The sequence below is a fragment of the Cupressus sempervirens genome, chromosome 9, assembly GCF_028749045.1.
Source record: "Cupressus sempervirens isolate cs-2001-9-10 chromosome 9, ASM2874904v1, whole genome shotgun sequence".
Classification (NCBI taxonomy): domain Eukaryota; kingdom Viridiplantae; phylum Streptophyta; class Pinopsida; order Cupressales; family Cupressaceae; genus Cupressus; species Cupressus sempervirens.
In genome coordinates this window covers 19,991,819-20,003,892 of record NC_143126.1, presented here as the reverse complement: position 1 = coordinate 20,003,892, position 12,074 = coordinate 19,991,819, and positions in this window count along the sequence as shown.

Below are 12,074 nucleotides of genomic sequence, written 5' to 3'. Positions count from 1 at the left end.
AGCTAGATTCTTACAGGTTTTCCTTGATCTAGATGTTACTTTTGACTTTTAGGATCATTATCCTATTTGGGACTTGAGACTATCTCCTCAATGTGGTGGGAATGGACCCTTTTCGGGTTACCACAAGGTCAAGCAGTAGTGTCTTTTCCTTTTACCATTGAGATTTGATAGTTCAATGTCATTGTTGGAGTTCCTTGTTCTACATTTCCTTCCATACTATTCTTGTGTACTATGATGGATGGTTATACCTATTGTATTGTTAAATTTTATTTCATGGATCTTAAGAGATGATGTAATCTATTTTATGATGTATATTCTTTCAACCTTTCATACCTTGTGACTTGTACAGTGGATGATTGTGCATTATGATTATTGCCAAGTGGCATTCGAGATAATTGTATATTATTATGGATTCATACTTGTAGTTATTCTTTAATGTGGATGGGTTATATATTGATTTTAGTATTAGTTAAACTTAAATTTGATTCAACGTCATGGGACCCTTAAGAATTGTAATTTGTTTTATGATATGTGCTTATGTGTATGTTATTGCTTCTGCTATATTATTTATATTGTTGTTAAGTTATTATCTTTCACAACAACAAAAAAATGTTTGGCCAACTTAGTGAAACTTTAGGTTAATTTCTTTTGAGTTTCCTAGTGGAGCGTTACAAACAAATTGTGTACATGTTAATTTAAACACTAATACATGCTAATTTACGTGTTATTTATATATGTAGACATTAAAAACTACTACATGTTAATTTAAACAAACAAACACACACACACACACATATAGATGAACTTAAACGTTAATATATTACAAGTTCACTTGCGTACATAAAACATCTAAATGTATACATGTATAATAACAATATGTATATATGTATATGTATGCATATATATGTATATATACATATATGCATATATACACACATGATACATGTATATAACATATATATATGCACACACACACACACATATATGTATATATATACATACATACATGTGCATATACACATGGTATATATGCATATATGTACATGATATATATACATATATACATGATATATACATACATACAAAAAATATATAAAATTAAACTAAAAACGTATAAAATAAAACTAAAATCATATAAAATTTAACTAAAATCGTAAAAAAACTGAAAATTCATACCTTTTTTGAAGTCTAATGAATCAAATACCTCTACCTACACACTTCCAGTTGAAACTGTAGCTCCACAATCAAAAATGACATGTGGGGTCACAATGACCTATTTGAAGCTTCTAATTTTTTTAAAGAGTTTTAATTGAAACTTATTTAAGAAGTTTCGATCAAAACTACCAAGCCTAAGACCGGGCTTAACAAACCCTGTTTGAGCTTGGTAGTTTTGATAGAAACTACCTAGACCTAGGTAGTTTCTATCAAAACTTGACACATAGTTTGTTTTGATAGAAACTAAATAGTTTCTATCAAAAGTAAGGAAACAAAAATTGGTTGTTGTGTGATTTTGGAGGAGTTTCTTCCTCTGAAAAAGCGTAACCCACTATTGTGGGTTCACCCTTATGTGATTTGTGATATTGTTCAGATAAGAATTTTAAGGTGAAGTTATCGGATTTGATAATTGTTTCAAAGGTTAAAAGTTTGATAGATCATGTTCCACCCTCAACCCCCCTCCCTCACCCCCCCCTCCCCCACCTCTCAGTATCTAACTTTCCCAATAGACTTCCAACAATTTATTCATAAATATTAAAAATTCTAATAAAAATATAAAAATATATGAAATAATAGGTTAAAAAGTAGATAAGGTTCAAATAAGAATATAAATTATAGTCAGTAAAATATTAATAAAATTTATATATAATAAAAGATATTAAAATTAATTAAATTTATTTATAAACAATAATTTTTTTACTAAATTCTAAACATGTATCAAACTCGAAAAAAATAACGTGGGTAAAATAGGAATGTGCATAAGAAACTAAAAAAGTACAACAAAAAAAAAGTCACAACATAGTATTCAAATAAATTATTAAAATAATTTTAACAATTTTTTTATAATGTTTTATATTATAAATATATTTTTAATCTTTTTATTGTTTAATTAAAAAATTTATTTTAAATATTAAATCGTTATATGTATTTTTTCCTTTTCAATCAAAATAAGAAGTCATTAAAAATCTATTTTAGGGCCCATTTATTTTGTGGAATTAGCAAAATTGGGTTTTGATTCAAAACCTGATTTTGACAAAATCAAGTTCTATATTCCAAAAGCTAGTTTTTGGAAAAAAATCCCATTTGGTTCATCTGGAAGATGAGTGAGAAGATACATCCTCTATGTTTGGTTCGTAAAATTTGAATTGGAATTAGACTTTTTCTTTTACGATGGCAAGATCCATAGCGACAAGACAAACTAACCTCTAACCTAGCACATTGATTGCCCCACAACATTGGAGGCATTGAGGAAAGCACGTCCAAGCCTATACAACCCCGATCTATAGGGAGCTCAAGCATTGGCATCAAAATGCACTACCTCTATCATCTTGTCGACACCAAGTAACAATAGAAACTCCAAGCCAAGCCCAATCCCACTTGCATTTGTCAGAGCCTCAAAGTCCAGTGACATCGAAGCACCCATGGGAAGCCTAGAGAGCTCCAAACATTTGATCTAGCATTGCTACTCCAATCAACTTTAAAGAGGGTCTTCCCCCCTATGGATCTGCAGCTACAAAAGAAAACCTTTCCACACACAACATTGGTCTTTATAAGAAGATAAAGTATTGTGGCACGCATCCACCAAGATTGCACATATCAACACTACCCCATCCTGCCCTCTGACTAAATACAGACCTAATCCATTTACATCATAGGGATTTGTATTTATTCGAGTGACATTAAGCACAAAGCATTGCTACTCACATAGATGTCACCTTCCATTACTAGACGTCAAAAATTAGTCTATTTTAATTTCTTTGCAATCCTCAAAAATTATACCAAGTTCAATTCCCAATTCCATCTATCTAGATCAAAGTGTAGTAACCTCATTTTGGGGTAAAGTTAGAATTCCACAAATTTAATTCCACTTTATCATTTTCAACCCAAACAATGAATTTGACAAAATTGGGTTATCACTATCCCAAAACAAATTAATTTTATTTTTTATTATTATTCAAAAGGTCTATATTTATGAAGATAAGCATGTAATTTTTCCCTATATTGAAAATACTTTGTAAGTTATTCAAAATTTAAACAAACCATAAAGTTAAATGAAAATTACTAAATTTAAATAAATATAAGTTATTTAGATTATTAAATTTTAAAATTGTCAAAAATTATAGAATATTTTTATTTATTTTTATTTCAAATTAAAAAGACTTTCTAATTTTTTAATATGGTCTTTTAATAAGTATCACTGTCATTGATATTTAAAATCTTTCTAAATCCAAATCATTGTAATTAGAAATTTCACTGTCATTGATATTTAAAATCTTTCTAAATCCAAATCATTGTAATTAGAAATTTATCCAACCATTGTCCTTATTATATGCACTTCTATTGATTTTTCTTTAAAAAAATCTTTACAAATCTAACCAATATATTTCTTATTATATCCACTTCCATAATGTTTTTTCTTTTTTAAATCTTTCTAAATCATAATATTTCCTTGATTTAATAAAAACAAAAATAAAAATACAAAAAATATAAAAAAATCTTCCCAAATTTTGTTAGAAAATTTCCAGCGATAATTATTATTATATGTACTTCTATTTAAAAAAATCACATCCAACCATTATATACATAAAAAACAATTAAAAAAACTTTTTAAATCCAAATAGTTTTTTTTGATAATTTTTATATTTAAAAAAAAAAAAAAAAAAAGCGTTGTGATTTTTCAAAATTCAAGTCATTGTACTGTGGAAAAGTACAATCAAAATTAGAAAATTTTCCTCCTAATTATATACACTTCCACAATTTTTAATTTTTTAAAATCTTTCCAAATCCAACATTTATATTTTAACTAAATTAAGCAACTCTCTTACCAAAGTCTGCAGTAATATCTGTGTAGCAATCTCGGAAAGGATTATCTGTGTAACATTCTCATAAAGGATTATAACTTGCACACTTATAACAGAGAGCTATTTATTCTTTGAAGTAGAGAAAGGTGGTTTACATTTAGGTATGTATTTCGAAGTCCATCTATATTATAATGGTATGATGTTTTCCTTTATCTTTTGTTGCAGATTAGATTTTACTTGTCTGTAAGATGAATTCCTCCAAAACCTAGCGTCAGTTGATTTTTCTTTTTTCTTTCAATTCCCTAGTTTCATCATCAAACTTTCTGAAGATTTCTCCCAACTGTTTTTCCTTCATAAGCAGATTCAATCTTGTCTTGCTTAGCTCTGCTTTGAGAAATAAGACTGAAGCATTAAGCATTTTGTACTCAATTCTAAAAGATGGAAAAAGCTATTTGGATGAAAAGTAGAAATTTTTTGATAATCGAATTGAGAAATTAAAGAGAAAATTGATCTGAAGCAGATTTAGAAGGCACGGTAGCAGGAATGTAAATAAGCTCAATTAGAAAAGCATTGCCTAAGTCATATTTTAGGAACTCATTTCTAACATTTTTAACAATTTCTTGACAAATATGAGTTATTCTTAAATAAAATATAATAAAGAAGTAATTAAGTTTGGAAAAATAAGTCAATTTTGACTATTTAATACTTTTAATTTAAAAATTAAGTCTTAATATATAATGTTTAAGCTGTTCGACAAATACCTGATTCATTTTTTAACATATCCCTGATTCATTTGTGACAGGGGTTATAGCAATATGACAAGAGGAAAGGGAAATACTGAACAGGTAAGAGCTGGACCTTATTAATGAAAGAAGTGTATAAGATAGCATGAAAATTAAATTATAAGACCATAATGGCATGATATATGTTGCAGGGTGAACAAACAACACAAGCAAATGCAAGTGATGATAGAGGAGGTGATGTCAAAATTTTGAGAAGTTTGAACCAACGTTTGCTGGTTATAATTAGTAATGAAAGAAAACAAATAAATGAGTTGAAAAATACGCTGCAGTTGAGTGAAGACACTTTTAAGGAATGGTATGAAAAGAAGAATGAAGAGAAAAGTCAATGGGGATTTTGTGAAGAAGCTATGAAAAATACAATTGAAAAGCTAAAGAATGAGCTTATTCAAACTAGACTATTAAGTGATTACAAAGAGAAATTATGTATTCAATTTGGTACAGAAAAAGATGAGTTGAAAATTAATTTGGAAGAATGTAATGACAAGATCAAGGAATTACAATTTCTGAAAACTGAGCTCAATCAAACCAGAATATTGAGTGAGAGTCAAGAAAAGTTATGTACTAAGTTGGTACAAGAGCGAGATGAGTTGGCAAATAAATTGAAAGAATGGAATGATGAGATTCAGGATTTACAATCAGTTAAAAATGAACTCAATCAAACAAGAATATTGTATGCCAGAGATGAAAAATTATGCTTTCAATTAAGAGAGGAAAACATGAAGCTGGAAAATAAGGTGAACGAATGTAACAATATGATTGAGGAGTTACAAGTGAAGATGAATGGAGATAGATTGTTATGGAATTCATATAAGGCAGATATTCAAGGAGAAATTTTAGAGCTGCAAAATAAGTTTGAATCTGCACTTAATGAGAAAAAAGTGTTGAACCAGAAGCATGAGGAATTGAGTGCCAAGCACAGAAATTATAAAAACCAATTGAAAAAATGTAATGAAGGGGCTGAGAAATTGAAGACAAAGATGATAGAGTTCAAGAAATCATGGGATCCCAGCAGGCCGAATTTAGAAGGAAAAATAACAGAGCAGCGAAGTCAGATTGATGAAGCTAGAAAATTTAACATGAATTTGAAAGATACAAAAGAACATTTGAAAGAAAAGTTGAGAGTGTTTGACCATAAGAGCATAGAATTGCAAAATGAACTTAGCAAAGCAAAAAATTTGTTCCAGAAGCATCATAAACAATGCACTGTACCAAGGGAACAGAATGGTGATTTACACATAAAGTTGAAAGAATGTGATGGCAGGATTGAAGAATTAATTGCAAGATTGGGCTTTTGGGATACTTGCAAGGAAAAGTTGGAAGGCAAAGTTGAAGGTCTGCTGGATGGAAAAAGGATAATGAGTCAGGAATATGATGAAAACTTTATGCTGGAACAAAAATTGAATGAATGCAATGATAGGAATAACAAATTGCATGCAAAGATTAATAAAGATTTACACTTGTGGGTAGGACTGCAAAATGAGCATGATTTGATGATTAAGGAAGGAAGTATTTTGAGCCAGAAATATGTAGAGTTATACAGTGAATGTGCATTTTTGAAGGCACAAATAGGAGTTTATAATGAAGAGATAAGCTCTGTGGAAGATGAAAGGTTAGGTGTGACATCTCTGTTAGAAAGCAAGTCAAAGAAACTAAAATATTTGCAAACAAAGGTGCAACTGATTAGTAATGAACAGAAAGAATTGAGCCAGCAAGTCAAAAAACTGCTTAGCGAAAATGAACTTCTAAAGGAGAAAGTGGAGAATTATGTTCAAAAACTTGATCCAGTAACAAGAGAGAATGATTCATTGAAAAAAGAAATGTATGAGCTTCAAATTAAGTTGCGTATGTGGGCTGATGAAGAAAAACAAACCAAATTCAGTTATGTTGACACACTAGAAGAGATGAGGCAGTTCCTTACACCTCCATCAACAAGAATCGCCAACTTGGTCGAAGATGTGGTTACAGAGACTAGGTCAGTGAAACAAGAAGTCCTTCGGCTTAATGAACAAAACCAAATGTTAGAGAGTGAGATACTTGAGCATAAGTCACTGCTTCAAAAACAAGCTGGAATAGTTGCTGACATGAATGCAGAAAACAATAAACTCCAGAAAGAGCTTGAGGAGTTGAGAAAAAATTATCAGGGGACAGAGGAAAATAATACCAGAGCAATACAAGAGCATGGTGCTTTATGGGAAAATCTTGTTCAGTTCAGAGAAATTGCAAAGCAAAGAGAAGAGACCAGAAGGGATTCTTGTAGAGAAAAAATAGCATTCCGTGCAAATTTCATGTGTCCCATTCTTCTAGATAGACAGTCCAGAGAAAGCAAATGTTCTGGCACAAAATATATCACTGTCCCTCCTAATGGATTGCTCAGTGCATGCCCTGATGGGTGGTGTAGAGGAATAATATGAACAAGCACTTACATTACCACCCCTGTGTAAATTGAATCGTTTTATTTATTTAGCTCTTGTTGAAAAGCTATAAAAAATCAATGTTTATTTTTATTTTCTGTATACATAAAATGCAGAGACTGTTCAATGTTTATGATAGTTTTAATCATATCAATTGCATTTGAAGTCAATTTAAGCTTCCATATCATGAAGGAATTGTTTCACATAAAAAATAATCAAGCCATGGATTGGGTTCATGTGATTGAACATGTTTGGCATTGTGCCATAGTAGATCAGAGTGTTAGCATGTTACATGTACTCTTGACAAGTTATGATGTTTGGAGCATGTAGTCTTCTTTAATGGAAATCATAGATTATGATGTCATGTTGTGTCCCAGAATTGTAGATGACCAATGAGAGTTTTTATAGTCGTTTTTAGTACATTGGTCATTGGGTTGGGTAGGTTTATGATCGTAAACTTTGGTTTTGAAGCTTGGCATGGATTTATCACAGTGGTTTGGGCGAGGTCGGAGTTCTCTTATTAGAAAATATTTGTTGAGACGGTTTCTCTTTGGAAGAGCCTGCACATTGTAATGTTGGTTGGATGTTGTTCATTTGGGGAGATAAGAGAGATTATACTTTGTGCTTAGGACATGGCGGTTGGAGGATGAGATATGGTTTGCACGAATCTCTTGGTGAGAGATTAAAGTAGGAGAATTGCAGCAGGTTCATTGCAGTTTGCAGGTCATTGTGATTTGATTATTGCTACTCTTTAAGTGCTGACTGGTAGAGTTAAGTTATTTTTGTTAACATTGCTCATGTAACGTGTACGTTTTTCCACTGGACTGCAAGGCTCTTCAGAAGTTTTGAACATCAATGGTTTTTTTTAGATGGTATTTTTGAGTTGGACAATGGATTAGCATAGGTCGTATAAGATTTGTTGTGTGGGCTAGATATGTCGGCTTATGGCCTATTTATTGCCAGGGGATTTGGTGATTGTGTTTGAAACAGAGACCATGACATGTAAATTTCAAGCTGGAGGTTGTTCAGATATGTTGGGATGATTGGATTTCAAGTTTCAACTCTTCATTTTATCCATCTTTCTTTGTCCCATTATATTTTTGAAGAGTCTTGTGTATATGTGAGGGAAAAGCTAAATATAATCGTTCGACGAGAAAAATGGGTATTGTGTGATGATGTGGAAAATATCATGCCATGTAATGAAGGGGTTGACTTTGGCTAAGTGAGGATGATTGACAGACCAAATGTTTATTTCGATTTTCATTATTGGTGGGGTTTGGGAAGAATCTATAAATAATTATGCAGGTTTCAAAGATTATGTGATCTATTTTTCCCCATCGTATCAGTTTTATTTTTATTTTTTATTTTTTTATTTATTATTTAACTAAAGAGCACAGTGCAGTATCACAGCATTGTAGGCGTATTTTATTTTCTTCTAACTTCATCGTAATTCTCAGATTTTTCTGCAGTGGAATTTAATAATCCGGGAAATTGTAATAGATGTTATATAAGCCATTATATTTCATTCTTGGGCTTTTATCAAGAGCTGTGATAATTATTTTAAACAACGATCCAAGTGCCATCTCTTCTTCCATATTTGAATCTTACGACATTTTGAATTGATTGTGTCTTTTATAGTTTTCCTGTGAAAAATTTAAATGCCTAAAATTGTGCAAGTGAGATCTGTGACCTTATTTTCTGTTTGTCTTGAATATGAGAATTGTTTATGCAAGCAGCGTTCAAGTAGAAGTTTTTCTACTGTCAGGAATATGTAAATAGAAACGGTGTGGATAGATGTGTCACACAAATCTTTCTTCAATACCAGTGATGATGTTTTAATTTCCAGTTTTCTCATTTTATCGTCTCAGTGTCAGAAGAGCGATTTTTTTTTCCTTGTAAAAGAATGTTTTCATCTAAGAGTAATTGCTGAGAGTAAGGAATTTGGGGTTCTGTTTTTCATATTATGCGAGATGAATAAGTTCTCGTTGTGGTTTCTTATAGAATTGTTAAATTCACCCTTTCTTTTCTTGTTTGTTCAGTCCTAGATGTAGAATAATCAGAATGGGGTAACTATTTTGACCAAAGTTATGTTGCATATGTTTTTGTATATATACTAGTTATTGTTTCATTCTCTGTGTCATATATGTGATTAGTTCTACTTAGATATACGTGTAAAGTAGATAGTTTCACATCCGCATCAAATTCATTTAAGTCATCAAGTTTGGATTGTTGGGCTTCTTGGGTAGGGTCGTTGCTCTCTTCATTTCAGGGTGAGTCCTAAAGGAGCTGACTGCTTTGTGGTTGGGCAGAAAAAGAGTCTGAGTTGCACTCCCATTGCAGATGGGCAGTCACATCCGATGTCATAGGAGACAAGGTTATGCAAATGGACAGTGTCTAATAGTATATTGGCATCATGATTATTTTCATCCTTCATGGTCTTGTTCTTGACACACATACATGATGCATGATGTTCTTTTATGATATATCAATGCTTGACAAGATGGTCAACTTCTTTATTGTATTTAGATAATTTTATTGTTTGTGGATAATCTTTGAATGTTCAATAGTATGGTCAACTTGTTATGTTGCATTTTGGACATTAGTGGTTGCCTTATCAATCAACAGTTTTGGTTGATCCACTGTAATTATCTTAATAAATGGAATGAAATGTTTAATTAACTAGTCTTAACAATGGAACAACTTCGACTTTATATTTGACTTTACTAAGTTTTTAGTTCATGTACTTATGTGGCACCTTTGTGAGAATTTTGGTGTCTACATGTGGTGCTAAAGACATACTCAAACTCTAGGGACTTGGTTTATTGTTGCTAAAGGTGCCTAATTTCATTGGTGCAAGAAACTAATCACTTACCATGAATATTAAAATAGTAACAAGGTCGGTCCTAGTAATATTTCGAATAAGAGCCAAATTAGAGAACAAATCAAATCTTATCCCTCTTGACTAGATAGTGAAACCTCTTGCAATAACTAGGTGATTGTGTTGGTCATCTTGAGAAGGATTTAAGGGTTATACAGAATGAGAACCAATATAATGAGGAAGCACGAAGGAAGAGGGAAGAGTACTTGGGATTGGAGGCTCAAAGGAAATAAGAAGATCTAAGATTGGAAGCTCAAATTAAACATGAAGAGGGGGCCGCGAGTTGTGTCGACAAGAAGAGGATAGAAGGAATGTGGAACACTTAAAAAAGAGATGTTGATATGAATAAGATTGTAGATGTGGCTAATAACAGAGGCAAAACTAGCGAAGAGTTGAGCAAAGACTACAAGAAGGTCATTTCTCCTACCTTTAATGGTAAGATTATTAGTGATGATGCGGAGGCGTGGATTGTAGCCATGGAGAAGTAATTTTGTGAATTGTAGCCATGGAGAAGTAATTTTGAGTCTAAAATATTTTAGGTGAATCTAGGGCCATGTGGGGTTCTTTTGGTGAAGCTAACACATGGTGGAATAATTAAATGGTTGTGTAAAGAATGAAAACTTGAGAGATTTCCTATGACTTAATGGTACTTTTCCATAAGAGGTAGCTACTGTAGTTATATTATGACTGAAAGGTGGTTGAGTTTGAGAAACTTGATTTAGAATATATTAACCGATACATAGTATCATAAGAGGTTTTATCACCTAGTGAATTTTATTCCTCAATATTAGTAGGACGAACAATTTAGAACTCACAAGTTTATCATTGGGTTGTGTCTAAATATTGGTTCAAAAGAGTATATGCATGAACCTTAGATGATGGACTTTAATTTCGTGAAGACCTTGAGAAATGGACAAAAATTGTAGCAAATGTCTACAATGAGGACAATTTAGAGGACACTAGCTAAGGTTTTGAGAGGAAGTTTTAGGATTTAGTGGACATTAATAGGTTTGTAACATGAGAGGAAATGATTGAGGGAATTTTGGAAAGAACTCCACAAATAACACTCAGAATTAGAACAAGAGTGGCAATAAGAATGGGTATAACATGAATGACAACATGAGGAATGAGTCAGAGGGCAGGCAGGGACCTCAGGATGGTTTCTTTACTAGTGGAGGTGATCATAATGCTAGCACATATACCTAGCATACAACCCATAGAGATGGAAAGGGTTTATAGAGTCAATGCCAGAATCAATGTACTTATTATCATCTATGGGACCTAATTTCCAAGGCATGCCTGTGGAACTCTAGAGTTGTATCTAGATTACCTACTAGAGAACATATATGGTTGAACCTTTGATGGTAGAATATAATATTAGGGAAGAGCATAGACTAGATAAGTGATGTTTAACTTGCATTGAGTTAGAACTCCTAAGTTTCCAAATGCAAGTAAACTTTAATGTAGCCCCATTAGGTTATCATGATGTCATTTTGGTATTAACTAGTTAATTGAGCATAGGGAAACAATAAACTTTAGAAATAAATCAATTGAATTCCTTGATGATGTAGTATAACTCTTAGAAGTCTAGGGTGTGAAAAAACCTTTAAAGCTTAGATAACTTTCTCCCATGCAATTGAAAAAGGAAAAGAGGATGGTTTGTATGATGTATGTGGTATATGTTAAGGATCTTGAGATTCCTCCCAATTTGGATGACTATCCTATCTTAGAGGAGTTCTAGGACATCTTTCCAAAGGAATTACTTGAATTACCTCCAAAGAGGGAATTTGACTTCTCTATTGACATTATCTATAGAATCGAGCCACAATCTAAGGCTCCTTACTAAATGACTACAACTCAAATGTATGAGTTGGAAGCTTTTTGATAAAGGGTTCATATGCCCTAGTATATTACCATGGGTAGATTAAGTGATTTTTATGAAGAAAAAGGATGGGACCTTACAGTT